The sequence below is a fragment of the Spinacia oleracea genome, chromosome 1 (genome assembly GCF_020520425.1).
Source record: "Spinacia oleracea cultivar Varoflay chromosome 1, BTI_SOV_V1, whole genome shotgun sequence".
NCBI lineage: Eukaryota > Viridiplantae > Streptophyta > Magnoliopsida > Caryophyllales > Amaranthaceae > Spinacia > Spinacia oleracea.
Window position 1 is genome coordinate 88852669 of NC_079487.1, and position 16183 is coordinate 88868851.

Consider the following 16183-nt stretch of genomic DNA (forward strand, 5'->3'; position numbering starts at 1 on the left):
AATACCTGAGTGATTTGAGATTACTTGTTTGAGAACTGGTTGCTTTGACGTTGACCAACCGTCGCACCGTAAAAGGAGGCTATAAAGGCAACGCTCAGGTAATCACCTATCAAACGAAGTCTAATCTCAAGATCGCAAGATTGGGATTGTCCTCCCATAAATCGGGATGAGATGCTTAAAAGTTGTACAAGGCCACTCGGAGAGCTAGAAACTGTGAAATGCATGGCCGTGCTCGGATGAATCATAGGCTATGATTATCTGTTTATTTGATCAGTTGAACTCTGAAACCGAGGAACACCTCTGGACATAATAAGGATGACAACTCTTACCTTATGTTCAAGAGCAAGCATCGAGCGACAAAGGAATTAGGAAATGCACACTTGTCCCTAAGGACAAGTGGGAGACTGAAGGAAATAATGCCCTTGGTCCAAGTATGCATTCTATGTTAAGTCTAATAAATGCGGTTCAGTATTAATTAACAAGTTAATAATTCAGTGAGATCAAGTGAGCTGAATGCCTAGCTAGAGGCCGCTTCAGTTCAAGTGGAATTAATGATATTAATCCACAGCTTACTCTTGACTGAACCCGTAGGGTCACACAAATAGTACGTAAACGGATCAAGTATTTAATAGCATTAAATACTCCATCTATGAATATTCGGAACCGACGGATCTTGGTTTCAGTGGGAGCTAAGATCGTCACAGGCAAGAAATGAATACTCCGGAAACGATGATATTGCCGGAAACGGAAATATGGATCGTATCGGAAATATGAATATTATCCAAGTCGTAGATGTTGCCGGAAACGGAAACATGGTACGTATCGGAAAATATTATTGGAAATGGAAATATTACCAGAATCGGAAATATTGCCGGAAACGGAAATATTGTCAGAATCGGAAATATTGCCGGAATCGGAAAATAATTCCGGAAACGGAAATATTAAATATTTGTTCGAAACGGAAATTAATTCCGGAATCGGAAATATTAAATATTGTTCGTATCGGAAATAGATTCCGGAAATGGAAATTTAATCGGAAGCGTATCGTACGAATTAGCATCGGACGAGGCTTGCCGGACGAAGGCCCAGCACGAAGCCGGGGCCATCGCCCAGCAAGCGTGCGCGCCACAAGCCCAGCCAAGGCAGCGCCCAGGCCTACCGCAAGGCAGGCCCAGCGCGCGCCAAGGGCCACGGCTGCGTGGGCCGTGCTGCGCGGGCTGCTGCTCGCACGCGCATGGGCAGCCCTTGTGGCTGCCGTGTGTGTGTGAGTTTGTGCTCATGCATGATTCCTGAATCTGCAAGAGTCAGTGTATGATTAAATGTCTATTCCTAATTGGATAAATTAATTAAATAGAATTCATGTAGGATTCTAATTCCAATTAATTCGCATCCTACTAGGATTACGATTCCTTTTCCATAACTCTATAAATAAAGGCCTAGGGGTCATAATTTATACACAAGTTTCAAAGTATTCAAAAGTGAGTTTTTGAGAGAAAATTAAAACACATCTTGCTCATAAAAGTGCCGAATTTTCTAGTACCTTAAGGGCGGTTCTAGTTGGTCAATCTTAAGGCGGATCCGGACGTGCTGTGGACTATCTACGGAGGGACGACATTTGGAGTCCTAAAAGACTTGTTCTTGTTCGGTTCGGGCGCAGCTAGGGAAGGCACGCAACAAAGAGTATGCATCTAATTATGCTATATGATTATGTGTAAATAATATGTTTCCTGGGTTAATGGTTGTTTCCGCATGATCTATGTAAATGTCATATGTATCATAACCTAACAAAGGGTTAGCTCACGTAAGCCACAGCACATGTAGGGTTCAGTTGGGAATATTATGTATGAAATGAATTAGGATTTGTCGTGCAAGGGCACAACCCTCATGTTAATATGCATGATGTGGAGTCTCACTTTGGTGAGGAGGAACATGGTAGTAATATCACAAGTGTCTTGCTTGGTTGATCAATAGTCTTAAAGCATTAAAATAAGATTGTTTTGGTTGTTGTTTATTAATGGTATGTATGCATGTTGTCGAGTCTTGAGTTCGCCTTTATTAAAATATTAATAAACGTAAAGTGCAATCGGAACAAGCTTCAAAACTCTTGGAACGTATATACCTTGAGTATGAACAATGGGGGGAGTCTTGCCGGAAAGCTCGTACTCCTACTAATGATACAAGACGTTGTTTCATTTATATTATGCGCAGGAATTCCTTCGGTATGGCCCGACACTCGGTATGGCCCGATTTTATTTTTATTATATTTGGTGTATGGTTGGCTCCCATCACCTTTTCCCTTTGTGGATTATTCTTTGGCCCGTTCGAAGCTTATTCTAATTAAATTGTGAGTCAAGAGTCGAGTCTTGTGTCTCATGATTGTTTGTTAAGTATTATATGGCTTTTGCATGTTGATTAGTACTTAGTGAGTGATGCATGTTTTAGTTTCATTTACTCTATGCTTGTAAGTACTCAGCTTTTGCTGACTACGTGCTTTGTGTGTTTCTGGTCATGGCCTTTGCCTTAATGACCCAATGATGATCCATCATTTGCACTTGCATTGTTGGGGAGTAGAATAATATAGCATGTTGGTAGATCAAGTACGATCGAAATCATGTGGCTTGGGATGATTGAGAGAGTTGCATGCTTTCGTTCTTTGAAACTATTTTATTTAATATTTTAATTATGTTTGAAATGTTTGAATTATTTATATTTTGGGTTTTGGGCCATTATGGTTCCAAATTGTAGGAGGCCTCAATATTTCATTAATTATGGTTTTTAAAAGTTAGTTGACATTTAATTCCGCTGCGTAATTCTGGTAATAGCCTTAACCGTTATCATGGTGGCGGTAATACTTTAGTAATTCCTTTATTTTAAGTTGGAAAATGGTTTTATAAAAGCAAGGAATTATTAGGGTGTTACAGTGGCGGTGGGCTTGACGGGGGAGGCATCGTCGTTGATCTCTTTGGCGGCGTCTCCTCTTATTTGCAGCTCTTTGTCGTTGCTCTTATGCCTTTGCTCCGCTTCGTGCCTCTGTTCTGCCTTGTTTCTTTTCATTGGTACCGTATTTTGAAATTTTGCGGTAATTCTTAGTTCTCTCCTAGTAATTTGGATTTTTTTGTTTTTTTCCTTGAATTTAGATTGATTTCTTTTATTATTAATGCTTATGTTGGATTAATATTACCTTTGAATTGTTGTTGTTATTAGCCCAACAATAATAATAACGTCCTTTTTTCGGAGAGGGACGATTTTTTTTGGCCGGTGGCTCGTGGGTGGTGGTTGGAGCTTGGCCTGAATCAGAAAGACATAAATGAAGATTGGGAGAGGTGAAATAGGGAGGGGGACATAAACGTCTTTTCACCATAAATATGCAGACGGTTTTAGAGAACGCGGACTTCGTTTAAAAACCCCCATTTTTTTACCACTTTCGGGGATTTGGTAAATTATACCTATGGGATTGGTATGATGAATTTTGTTGAAGACTATTTTCGTGTCTTGATTATTGGAATGTTGATAATAGTTTATTCTTTGGAAGATTTTTGCATTTTGAACTTGTACGAAAAAATTGTATGGCGGCCACCTTGAACCGTTGAAATGTAGAACTTGGAACATTGAACTTTGCATGATAGTAAGATCGGATTTTGAAATATTGAATGTTGGAATCTTTAACTTTGAATTGTAGAGGATCTTCTTAGCATGTCTTGGAATGGTAGAGATTTGAATATGGACCTTGAACAATGCGCTTAGGACTTAGGCATTGGATACCCCTTTTCGTATTTGTGTTGATTTTTATTTTTTTGGCTTTTATTTTTGAAACCCGGAAATTTACAAAACATAATAAAACGATAATTCTTAAACTTTACTTGAATTGCGCTCATGTGTGCTCCTAATTATTACGGAGTATTTTTCTATGTGGTATTTAAATTTATTATATGTGAGACAAATCAAAACTCATAGACAAACAATCATGGAACTGTCATTGAGTTATTTGTTGGGTTGGGGTGGAGGTGGTATGCTAGGTGGAGGTGGTGAGTGCCTTGGGCGGTGTACTGGTGAATGGTGATGGAGATGGAGATTAGGGTCGAGCAAAACTATCCCAAAAACCAAAAACCCGAAACCCGAAACAGTATCCGAGCCGAAAAAAGTGGGTATTGTAGACACCAAATTTTGATCCCTATTTTATTTTATTATTTTCTATTTTTGTTCTTTTCCATGTTGTACAATTCCGTTTTTATAATAAACTTGATTATGGAAATAATTACAATAATTAACAATGTTAAAAGAACAACACGAATAATCAAAGCACGCGAATAATAATAATAATAATAATAATAATAATAATAATAATAATAATAATAATAATAATAATAATAATAATAATAATAATAATAATAATAATAATAATAATAATAATAATAATAATAATAAAAGACTTCATTAATATTTTTCGAAAATACAGATAATCCTTACAAAATGTACCTCCACCTTAAAATTAGTACAAAATCAAAGTACAATGGTAGAATGTGTATTTTTGTCTGGCCTTGTCTCGCCAAAAAACCCTTGATTCTCAATTATTTATAATAATGAAAACCACTATTGCCATTAACAAGGCTATTAGCCCCATAATATAGACCATGTATAATTTTAACATTCGTAAATCCTCCTGAACCGAGGAGAAAGAATCTTCTTGCTTGTTTGGAACCATGGTGGCCGTGAAGATGAATATCGGAATGGATTTTGGGTAAGATTAAGAATAGGAGAAGATAAGAAATAAGTGGTGAATGGTGGATTGGATAAGAAAAATCTCTTTTTATAAGGTAAAAATCTTAATCGTATATTACTGTTCATCGTCGTATATTTGTATACGCTGGGATAATAATCAGTGTGTATACAATAACCTTTTTTTTTCCTATACAAAGTCTATAAGTATTTAGAACCCTTCTATATTACCTTCTAATAATGTAGGGACACACAAGTTTTTTTTATATATAAGAATTCAAAAGTGTGTTTTTGGGATAGATAATATATACCCTTAATTAACCTTGTACTATGACACAAAATAGTGTACTAAAAAGTTACATGAATTAAAAAAATTCGAGTCTATGTACGCACAATTATCTCAAGATAGGACCGGTTCGTAGTTTATAAGTATAATGCGTTCTTCCATATAACCGAGTATAAAGGTTTATGGATGAAAAGGCTCTGAATAAATAATTCTATATAAGAGACTATTACAACACGAGTAAAATGACAGGTTTAGTTCGTCATATTTACTATATATAGTAAATATCAATAATAATAACAACAATAATTATATATATATATATAAACTTTGTACAAACATCGCAGCGCAAAGGATGAGATGATAATTCATCTGCGCACCGTTTATCTTCTAACTGTACAATTTCGTTTTCATTTTATCATTTCACTATTCACGTTTTCCTTCCGAAATATAAACAAATCACCACCTCCTATATTATGGGTGTAACACCCCGTCTTTGTAAGCCTCTTTTATTACTCTGTAATTGCGATTGTTAACGTAATTACGTCCTAAATTTTTCCGATATTATTTTATTTATCGTATTATGTCTACCTTTTTTTTGTGACATATTAATTGAGCCCAATTTATTTTGTACAAGCCCATTTCATTACTCCAAAATCTGATTTTATTCTTTGATATGGAAATTACACTTTTGCCCTTAAAATGTCAAAATTTCAATTGTTTTCTTCTCCCCATCTTCTTTATACGTGTAATAGCCATGGAGGAGCTTGGTGAGCAAGTAATTTGACTTTTGTTTCTTCTCTACAGTTGTCCAAGTAAATGGCAACATTTCATTTTCCTCGTCCTTCTATGCGTGGCAATTTGCTGCCAATTGTATGAATTTTACTCCTATTTTCATGACTCATCAATGGCATCTTGTTCTATAAATTTCTCCTTCAAACTCCATTTTAATGCAAGCTTAAACCCCAATTAATATTTCTGATTATATTTTCAAGTTTGATTTGCTTCCCCTTTCTGTTTCTCCTTGTTCAATTTAAAGAAAACCATTAATATTTACCCATTTCCTCTCTCCTCTGTTTCGACCACCGCGGCACCACCCCTCGGCCACCGCTTCCACCCTCGTAATCCGGCGAGTCCTTCCTGTCGCCGCTCGATCACAGTGTTCAGGCCTGTTCCCGTCTCCGATTGATATTTCTCATCCAGTTTTCATTCCTTATTATTGTTGTCGTTGCTTGAACTGCTTTTGCCTCTTTCAAATGATTTTCCTCCTGGTGGTTTAGACTTTAAAGGACCTAAATGCTAATTGCCTAATTTTGGTTGCTAGTGGACTGGTGGGCCGTTAATTATGTCAAAGAGAAATTATTTTTGGGCTTTCCTCTAAATACAAAAGCTGAGTAAGTAATCTTATTTTTAGTGGCAATTAATCAAAGAATTTTGTGAAGCAAAGATTAACTTTTATGGTTGGTATAATTTTGAGGTTCATTGTGGAAATAAACGACATAGATCAAAGATTATGGTTTTAAAGTTGAACTTCGTACTAAATTAAGCATACGGAATTACAATCGAGGTAATATTTATGTCCAGCGTTTATATATGCCCGTATAATGTTTTAAGGTGTAACTATTATGTCCAGTATTTAAGCTTTATATTCCCGTATGTGTATTATGTGAGACTATATGATTATTATGTGATTTATATGCTAGACATGATGGATAATTTATGACTATGATGTTATGTTAAAGTTTTTGTTTATTTTATGATGTTAAAGACGTTGTTGGGAAATAATTATAATATTTACAAAGTTAGTTTAAAGAAAGACGATGTTGCTTTTGTCGGCATGGAAAACTAGTAAATGGGCAAGTTACAGGTAGAGGCAAGTTAAAGTTAAAGTTTGGGAAACAGTTCCCCCCTTAAATGATGTAAGAAAAGTCCCCCAAAACATGTACTTGCCAATGAGCTGTAAAGGAAATGATTCTTTGCCGACATAGTTTTCAAGATAACGAGATTAGGTTATTTCCGAACAATAAATGATAATGATTGACATGTGCCAAATGATTTTCAAAATAAAACCGTTTTGACGGGCTGGAGTAATATCACTGAGTTTTCCACTCATTTTCGGCATTTTTCTGTGTTTTTCTAGTTTTCTATTTTTATGACGATGTACAGGTTCGATTAAGGAGCTCGAGTTGCTCAGAGAAAAGTTATTATTGGAGTCATTATTTTATTATGGGGATATCGGGATGAGAAATTATTTATTATGGAAATCCTGTTATTGAGGTTGTTATAAGAATATTGATTTATATTTATTTTTGGTAATATTGTATTATTTATGGAATGTTATTAAGGATTATTTTATTTGTGGGACCATAACCCACAAGTCCCAGGATTATTTTATGTCTATTTCCGCTGCCAATGATCAGTTAAGTGCGGTTTATTACCGATAATTAAGGTACCGAAAAGTCGGGGCGTTACAATGGGTATGATTAAAAATAGAAATTTATCGAATGTAATAAATAGTTCGATGATATGAGAAAATAATGAGAGTCGTAACAGATCAATCAAAGAACCTAACATGATATTGGACATATACGGAGTTAGGTGTGCCCACCATATTTCCCATCTGGGACACAAAATGTCAACCAATTTGGTATTGGATAAGGAACTATATGTCTTGGACACGCTGACCAAATTTATTTAATTATTTATTAGACCACAAAGTCATTTTGTGGGACTATCCCTCAAAAACAGGAATAAGTATATACTAACTCTTTTCTTTCCTTTAACTAATTCAATGATTTTATCCCTGTAATAACTATACGTGAGAGTAAAAGGTTAATAAAACAATGCTGAGTATAGATCATTTGACTCATACCTAACCCATTAGTTGTACAATCAACAACGTAGACTGTATAAATTTGAGATTAGATTGTATAAGTCTAAGATATACGAAGTAAGTAATAAGATGACGGGTGGTCATGCCCAACGTCGAGTAACGGGTTATAATTTCCCGTATAAGGTATCTAAATTGTCAACATCTAATCTTCTTTACGCCCTGAGGCTAAAATAGGTAGCACCTCTTAGAAAAATAACTAGTCTTACATTTCCAAGAATAAGTCATAAAAATTTCAAGTAGGCTACCACTAAAGCACTCAAAGTAATAAGCTTTCACACATAAAAGGTGATCAATGTCGAGCCCATAAATATGTGAACGATTATCTCATAAGAACAATGAGATATGGATGTTGGATTAGTGAGTGAATCATCGGCTATAAATACTTCTCACTAGAAAACACCACTTATTTTCCGTAGGCCCACCCTATGAATAAGGACGTAAGGTTGTGTCCCAACAAATTAACAAACGACAACACTCAACATGGAGCAGTAGACGTAATCACTTGTCTTTAATGCTCACGTGACTACGAGATTATAAAATCCTTTCAGGTAATAAATACCTTATACTCCCTCCGTTTCATAATGTTCCTCATGTTTACTGTTCAAATTGTCAAAGTTTATAAACTTTGACCGTAATTAATAGTATAATTAAGAGTAAAAACATTAACTTGTGGGATATCATTGGATTCGTTTCAATATAAATTTTTAGCATATCATTTTTTTATAATGTTTACTAATGCAAAAATAAAAATATTAATGGTCAAAATTGTGCATTGGAGACTACTGTGAGGGGGTCGAAAAAGCACGAGGCTAATGCGTGACCTTGTCCCTCGTGGGTGTGACGTTTCTTTTTTGTCAAATCAAGTGTAATTGGATTTCCTGTGAGTTTACACCCAATTGACTAGTAATATAGGAGTCGCCATTCAGTTTTTAACGACAATGAGAAAAACTGATAAAACCCGGTTATCGTGACATAAAGGGAGTGCAATTATGTTTGACCACGACGGCCGTAGGTTCCCTTGTGATCCCTGGTGTGGGGATCTCTCAACATACACCCGCAAGGTAGAGATTGAGGGTTCGGGGGATTGTAACTACCGAGAGGAGTACTCGCTCTTCGATAACTCCAGAGGCAGGATATCCTTACTAGCTCAACATAAATAATTGAAGGGACATGCGTTAACTATTAAACTAATCTGAGTTGATTTTAACAATATGCAACATATAGTACTAGATCGAACGCGATTATCTGATTTAGATTGTTTTAAGGGACCTAGCATGATAATCCAATTTCCCAACATATTATCTTTATTAGGCGTGATAGAACAATCAGATTTAATTAGTTTAACAGTTTATAAAAGGGCGAGGAAAGCAATTAAATCATGCGGAGGGACACATTACGACGCACCCTTGAGAGGTGCATCACGGTTCTCAGAAAACTAACCACTTTGACTTTGCTATTTCTCCTTTTATTTAATGAATCTCAAGTTATGGGACGGGATACGTTCTGTTCGATTTATGGATCGATTGCGACAGAACGCGTGATCAGTTTTGCAGCGTGAGGCTTAGGCTTATGGGTTTAGAGTCAATACTCAGAAAAATAATTGTGTGTTGTGTTCTTTTCACGTCGAACTTAGGGCCCTGTTTATAGAAAAGAGTTCGTGGAAAGATAGAATTGTAGAACTCTAATCCACGAGGAATTAGGAAAGAACACGTCCCAGGTATTTTCAGCGCCCAGGGATGGGCGCCGAAGATTTCGGCGCCCAGAGCCAGGCGTTGAAAATAGGGTTTGGGCCGTTTCTTTGTCAGATTAGGATTCTTAGAATCCGGAGTGTATGAGACTTTAATCGAGTCTTTTAGCGCGTATTAATTTTATGATGGAATGCATCTGGGCCCGTTACGAACTCTAGGCTCGTTAGGATTTTAATTAATACGTAACTCTTATTTTCGAATCGTATTAGGAATAGGATTCTCTTGCAATTTCTATCTCATTTAGGATTTATGTTGGAGTGCAACACCTAATTCTGACAGGTTTCTATCTTTTATGACTTGCCACTTTTAACAACTACCCATTACGGCAGTTACTATTTTTAGCAGGTTTCCATAAATGGCAGGTTTCTATAAATAGCAGGTTTCGGGTGAAATGAAAAGGGGAATTGAGATTCGTTATTTTATAGGAGATGCGTTGTCAAGTGGAGATTTATGTTCTCATCATCGAACCTTCCCTTTCGGGAATGGGGACAAAAGTAGGTGTCTACAGTTAGCCCCCACTTTGACTGAGTCTTGGAGTAAGACGATGGTCAAAGTATTAGACGGAGTGCGCCACACAAGTCATGGTGACCTGCTTTTGCGAGGGTCTCACGAGCCCCCGAGTGATAACATTTGACTTAAGGGTCATCACTTGAAGTGTCGACGTATCCCTCACGTGTCATTGGGATTTGTCAACAGGTAGTATAGAAACTCCCTCTCTTTGTCATTGGAAGTATCTAAAGAGATGTAGAAACTCCCTCACTTTGTCATTGGGAGTAGCTACAGATATTTTTCGAAATCAAAGCTATAAAGTGTAATTGGGCCTGGCCAAGCCCAATCACGAGGTAAAAATATTTTTAAAGATTCTCATTTTTAGGGTTAGCTAAACGAGAAAACCCCCTTATTTTTATGGGACGTAAAACGAAGGAAAATCCATCACATCGCTCCTTTTTGAAAAAAAAACAAAAAAAAAAACCAATCCTTTTATTTTTTGGAAAAGGGAAAACCAGAAAAAGTTATCGCTGCAGCGACTAAGGACCTGCGCGGTTAGTGACGCAGACCCCGCCAGCTGAAGATGGCGAGCCTGTCCGTTGAGGGTGGACGCCCCGTCCGATAGAAGTGGACGAATCTGTTTTGATGTTTTGAAAATAAGGACCTACGCGGTTTGTGACGTAGACCCCGCCAGCTGAAGATGGCGAGCCTGTCCGCTGAGGGTGGACGCCCCGTCCGACAGAAGTGGACGAATCTGTTTTGAAATTTATTTGTGCTTTTTGAAAATAAGGACCTACGTGGTTTGTGACGTAGACCCCGCCGGCTGAAGATGGCGAGCCTATTCTAAATTTGAAGACTTTATTTTTCGAAAACTGAGGACCTGCGTGGCTAGTGACGCAGACCCCGCCCGTTTGAAGGTGGGCGAGCCCATTTTGAATTTCATACTTTCTTTTTATTTTGCCTATGTAGAAGGGCTTTGTGATTACAACCTGTTGGTGGGTCGCAATATTTCCTAATTAGGTGTGTCCTATGAGTGGGCCCACACTGTGTATATTTTTGTTTAACGATATCATTTTTTTTTTTTTTTTAAAATACCGTTTTTTACTTTGGAAAAGAAATATCAAGATAACGGATGTCTTACAAAAATAGGGGAATCGCGCGTGCCCGACAGCGAATATTCGCTTTCTAGGAAGCATTTTCAGCGCCCAGCTCCGGGTGCGAGAATTTCTAACGCCCAGGGCTGGGCGTTGAAAATGCAAAGAGGAAACTCGTCTTTAAAAGACGCAGACCGTCTCCCTCCTTTCCCATTTCCACCATTTTCGCTCTCGCTTCTTCACTTCATTCTACTGATTTTTGCTCGTTTTCTTCACTTTTCTTCACGAATTCCACTCCAAATCACTTCCTAACCTTCCTAATGTAAGTAATTTTCAGTATTTTGAGCTTTTCTTTTCAATTTCAGTATTTTTGTCAAGTATTTTCGTGCATGAAATTGATTTGGGGGTTTTTGATTTTGTGCCCCTTTCCTTCAATTAGATAATTGGAAATGTTCTATATGACATGTTAATCAGTTTGTGCATGTTGATTTTCGCAAGTATGTTTGGTTTTTTATTGATCTTGGGCATATTCATACTAGCCCCCGAGTATACCTACGATTCTAGTATTTTCTTGCAATGTAGGTGTTCTTGGTATATTGCTTGCGTTCCTCATAATTCATGAGTGACAAATTATGGAAGAATTTTGATTTTGCTGGAGTTAACTTTTACTTAGGGAATTTTTGCTAAGTATGAACTTAGTATCATGTTTTTTAGGGGACAAAAAATTATATGACTCCATTTCATGAGTGAAATGCACTCTTTTTAGGGATCGGTGTGAGTGCCGACTTTGTCAAAAGTATAATGCCTTGTTGTATTGTTGATCAGCATGTCTGACAAGTTGTCACCTCCCTCTGGCGGCCACGAGGAGCGTGGCATGACGCGTCATTCCACTGGCGCGGGACCCCTATGGGTGGGTCCTGAGTACTACGACGGTCAGGACCTGCACTACGACCTGGAGCATCACGTGACTACCCGCCTTCACGCGAGGAGGGACACCACAGTTCGCGGCTACGGTGCGGCGACGAGCGAGACTGTTTTCGGTTACCTGAGCTCGGACGCCCAGGCTTTGGTGAGGGCGAGCTCGTTGTTTCCGGTGGTTGAGACTTTCTGGGAGATACTGCGACTCAACATCTCCCTATCTTTTCTACGGTCATTCATGAGGTGGTGGTGGGACACTACCAATACTTTCCACTTTCCTTGGGGTGAGATGACGGTCACTCCTGAGGACTACACGGCTTTGACGGGCTTGACCTTTACAGGGAACCCCGTTCGCCTGAGGTCGGATGGCCCACCATCGACTGTTGCTGAGGGTACCAGGCTCCTAGGCTCGTGGCTGGGTACGAGATTGCCTTCGTACCAGCCCCGTGGGATACCTTTTGCTGACCTGATGTGGGCCTTGGAGCGTGGGGTGGAGGAGTCGTCTTTGAGACAGGCCCGACTGTTCTACCTTCATTTCATCACTTCCACTTTTCTGTCGGGTCCTACTGACACTTTTGACCCGAGATGGATAGGCCTTGTGGAGGACGTGTCTGCGCTGGGCGACTATTGCTGGGGTGATTTGGGTTATGCGACGCTCATAGGCCAGATGAGCTTGGCGGTGCGAGACTCGGAGCCGCGTAGACATCACTTTGTCATTGCATTGGCGGGAGTGCCGCGTTTGATCGAGGTGTGTACCTAGCCCTTCTTTTGTTTTCTTGCCTTTTACTGGGCCTTTTTCTGATGTATTATTATTTTTTTTCTTTTACAGCTGTGGGCTTTTGAGCACTTGCCTTGGCTGTCTCCCCGAAAGGGGCAGAGGCCTTTGGAGTACCCTGCCGGTCGTCGTTGGGGTTGGAAGAAGAAGCTGACGGCGCGTCCGCCGCCCGGTACCGTGTGGGATCTTATCCGGGACGGGAACCCTGAGCATGTGCAGCACCTTATCCTTTATCTCGTATTTCGTCATTTTTGTTTCTATGTGCGAGATCTGATTGCGTTTGTATTCACAAAAACAGGTGGTCTGGACCCCATGGCTCTCCTTTAGGGGTGCTTATGCTTCGGTCAGGGATAGCTATGCCCTGAGCCAGATGCGGGTTTTGTTCGTTGGCCGTCGCGACCCTGTCTGGTACCTGGGAGAGCGGGTACGTATGCAGACTGTCGGGGTTTTTTCGGTGCCTCAGCCCCCGCCTGCGACCATGATGTCTACTCGTTCGATAGGTGAGGCGTGGAGGGCCCATTCGAGGACTGGCGTGCCGGCGACGGAGTTGGTGATAGCGGGAGCTAGCTATCATCAGTTCATCCAGGATTCTCTTCGTCTCCCGGAACCCGGCGCTGTAAGTTACTCTTTTTCCTTATTGATTTCTCTCAGTGTTTTCATGTTCGTGCCCATGTGTTTATGTTTACTGTGTTTTGTGCAGGATGTTCCTGACCCTTCATGAGGGGGATGGGTTCTTCCCGATGCTCGGATCTCGTATATCGGGGAGAGTGGATCCGAGATTGTGGAGACTGTCCCGGCAGGCCGGGTTTTTCATGCTCCGCTCCCTGAGGGAGTACAGGCAGTATGCACCTTTTATTTATGCATCCTTCTGATATCCTTTGTTTTTTTTCTTTTTGTTACTAACACTCCCGTTTCAGGTTTCGGCCCGCACGGCCAACGCCATGGTGGGGGTGATCAACCGGTTGAAGTCCGCGTTGGTTCGGGCCCGATCTGCACTTTCTTGCAGGAGCCCCCACTCCACTCGGGTAATGTGCCATTTTTTATTTTGATCTGTACCTTTTTTTTGGCTTTCCGTCACTTACTTTCCTTCTTCTTTTGCAGACGAGGACCGGACGAGCCGGGGCCGACGACGCGAGACCATCGGGCGGGGGACACGGTCGTGGGGAGAGAGAGAGGGCACGGCACTCGCCCCTACGGCATCGCCGTTCTGATGTGGGGGTGAGTTCTTCCGGGGAGAGGTCTGAGCCGGAGCGTAGGCGACGTTCCGTGTTGGTGGCTCGAGAGCCTAGCCCCGAGTTGCAGCCACAGCCTCATTTTTGGGGCGATTCTGGCTGGGGGTCCTCATACCACGGGGAGTGGAGCGGATGGACCGGCGAGGCTTGGAGACATGAAGCTGATGACGAGTCTTAGGCTTGCCTCCTCTTTTGTATTTATTCATTCTTGTATTTCGCGTGTATATATATTTTATTTTTTTTGCGAATTCACGGTGCAAGAATGTTTTGAGCCTTCCATGGGATTTGCTATGAGGCCTCGACATATTATAGCAGTAATAGCTTTCTAAACCAACGACGAATTTTTAAAAAAGAAAGAATTCCATATATAAAAATGAGTTCATACAAGAGTGCACACATGTTTTTAGACTAGCCGACTACTTGGGGTATTACATATGGATGTTTTCCTTATGTCTGTATTTGGGGTTTTTTTTTTGCCGACTCGTGCCATACTCCTTTGTTGGGCTTACTCCTGAAAACTCTTGTGGCTTCGTTTTTCGTTCTATTTGGCCTTGCCCGTGCATGGGTTAGGGTATAGTGCCCTTTATAATATCCTTTCCTCTTGATGTGTTCCATGACTTTTTTTTTAAAAAAATTTATATTGGACCGAATCCATAAGGATTGCCTACGTATCTTGTCAGAATCAGGTCGCGCGTAGTTCTAGCTGTATGTTTTTTGAAAGGGGTGTGTTCATTACACATCTGCTACCCCCCCAAGTGTTCGTGGTTCTTTTGATGATCCATCAAAGGAATACGAACACTTGCATAAGCGGGAGAGTTGGTGGCAAGAAGGAATGACGCCCAAGCTGGGCGTTGGAAACTTAGGCGCCTATACCTGGGCGCTGAAACTTCGGTCTTCGCCCTTTCTACTTTAGCGAGTTTTATGCCGTTTTGTTTAGAGTAATACACAGAATGTTTGCTTATGAGTTCTTAATGTGTATTATTAGATGCCTTAACTCCGGACTGAATTTTATTAAATATAGTACTTTTTTAATTGGTCTAAATTCGTGAGGTTTGCGAATTCCATTCCATCTATGTCGGCTAGTTGGACCGCTCCGCCGGATAGGATGGTCTTTACAAAATATGGTCCGGTCCAATTAGGCCGGAATTTTCCTCGAGGGTCCGTAGTAGGTGCGCAGACTTCTTTTAACACAAAATCGCCTTCTTTGATATTTCGAGGTTTGACTCTTTTGTTGAAATGCGTTTTTGATACACTTGCACGTGATGTAAAGCTCTCAACCTCCGTTCGTCTAACAGGACGAGCTCGTCGTACCTAGCTTGAACCCAATCGGCCTCGGGCAGCTTGCTTTCTAAGACGATCCGGAGGGAGGGAATTTCCAACTCGATCGGTTGGACTGCTTCCATTCCGTATACCAGGGAGTAGGGTGTTACTCCAGTGGAGGTGCGGATTGAGGTTCGGTAACCCCATAATGCAAAGTGTAATTTGTTAGGCCAATCCTTATAATTCTCGGCCATTTTTTCGATTATAACTTTAATGTTTTTGTTGGCCGCCTCTACCGCGCCGTTCATTTGCGGCCTGTAGGGAGAGGATTTATGATGTTTGACATGATATTTTTCGAGCAGGTCATGGACTTCGGCCCTAAAGTGGGAACCTTGGTCGCTTATGATTTCATGTGGAACCCCGTATCGACAGAATATGTTCTTTTCTAGGAATCGAGCGACATGCTTGGCCGTTAATTTTGCATAGGAGATTGCCTCTACCCATTTAGTGAAGTAGTCAATTGCGACTAAAACGTACTCGTGTCCCCCTACGCCTGTTGGTGTTACTTTGCCGATTATATCTATACCCCAGGTGGAAAAGGGCCATGGGGAAGTGAAGGTGTATAGTTCTGAGGGAGGCAAGTGGTTAAGGTTACTGAAGATTTGGCATTTTGGGCAAGTTTTCACAAAGTGATGGCAATCGGTTTCCATGGTGGTCCAATAATACCCTGAGCGGGATATCTTCCGGGATAGCATTTTACCGTTCATATGAGGTC